The sequence below is a fragment of the Eumetopias jubatus genome, unplaced genomic scaffold (assembly GCF_037043125.1).
Source record: "Eumetopias jubatus isolate StellerSeaLion01/CBP00866 unplaced genomic scaffold, mEumJub1_p1.0 scaffold_12, whole genome shotgun sequence".
NCBI lineage: Eukaryota > Metazoa > Chordata > Mammalia > Carnivora > Otariidae > Eumetopias > Eumetopias jubatus.
Genome location: NW_028274818.1, coordinates 57,727,000 through 57,728,768, shown reverse-complemented (window position 1 = coordinate 57,728,768; position 1,769 = coordinate 57,727,000).

The window sequence follows — 1,769 nt, the reverse complement described above, 5'->3', positions numbered from 1 at the left end:
CAGGCTCCAACTGCAGTGTGTCATCGTTCAAGCAAAACTTTTCGGCGTGGAGATCCTGGCCACAAGTCCATCCAGCTCATTTTAAGGTGGAATTCTAGGAAAATGTAAGGAACATACAAATGAAAGAAACTCCCTGGAGAAAGAATAATTCTGCGGATAGATTATAAAAGCAAACGGCTTCACACCCCTTAGAAGTTTTCACCTGAGAGAACCACTCATCTGCCCCTCGTCTCTCAGGGCCTTCCTTCCCTCTGCTCCCCTTCCCCAGCAAGCCCCTGCATTTTTTTGTCCAAATGAGCCTTCCAGGACCCCACAGATACCCAGAGTGATTCCAAAACACCAAAATAATAAGATGAAGGGATAGAGTCATTAAGATTTCTGCAGGGCTAGATGCCTGGTTTAAGTTCTCAGCCCACTGTCTTTTGACCGTGAATGTATATATGGTGTGCCAGTTTGCAAGGCTGTTCTGTGAATTATTAAGTCACACATGGCAGTGGTGTGGGCCCATGGGAAGAGAAGTTAGGCACTATCTCTGCCCTTGCGCATCCTCCTAAGCTGCTGAAATTGGACCCAGCTACATCTACAAGCTGTTCTCTCTTCTTAAGTGTGTAATGAGTTTAATCTGAATAATCTGAATTCATCCTTCAGTGGTTTTTTTACTCCATGTGAGGGGTTTTCTTTTTATTGAAGTATAATGTACAGATAATAAAAATCATCTTTTAAAATATTTAGCATATAGTCATTTAATCAGTACCATAAATGACACATAGAACAGGTCCATCAACCCCCCCAAACCCCATTTATATTCCCTGGTAGTCATATCTTCCCCGGCACCCTGTTCCTGGTAAACCCTGATCTACTGTCTGTCACTATAGCTTGGCTATTTCCAGAATGTCAAGTAAATGCAATCGTACATAAATAGTCTTTTGTGTCCGACTCCTTTCCCTTAGAATAATGCTTTCAAGATTAGTCCACGTTGAGTGGTATTCTATGGTATGGCTGTACTGTAGGCTGTTTATAAATTTACCAGTTGAAAGATAATTATTTTTGTTGTTGTTGTTGTTGTTGTTTTGTCAGGTTTTGGTAACTGTGGAAAAAAAGCTGCTATAAACATCCATGTGCAGGTTTTTTCTGTGTGAACAAATTTTTATTTCATCTGGGCAAGTACCTAGGAGTGGGATTGATGGACCATAAGTAAGTGTATGTTTAAATTTATAAGAAACTACCTGATTTCTAAAATGGCTGAGCCATTGTGCATCCCTACCAGAAAATTGCCATTTCTTTCTTTATTTTACCATTTTAATGGGGTAATAGGTTTCTAGTGGTATTTCAGTGAGATTTTGATTTGCATTTCTCTAATGACTAATGATTTTGAACATTTTTTTCATGTGTTTATCAGCCACCATATGTCTTCTCTGGTGATTTAGCTGTTTAGATCTTTTGAGCCCCTTGGGTGTCTCCTAAGTGCATAGTATTTCTCATTTTTCATCAGGATTGTCCTTAAAAACGTTTCTTTATAGGGCGCCTGGGTGGCTCAGTTGGTTAAGCGACTGCCTTCGGCTCAGGTCATGATCCTGGAGTCCCGGGATCGAGTCCCGCATCGGGCTCCCTGCTCGGCGGGGAGTCTGCTTCTCCCTCTGACCCTCCCCCCTCTCGTTCTCTCTCTCTCTCTCATTCTCTGTCTCAAATAAATAAATAAAATCTTTAAAACAAAAGTTTCTTTATATTGTGGTTGTAGACCAATTATCTCTTAGGCCCCTGTGAAGCTT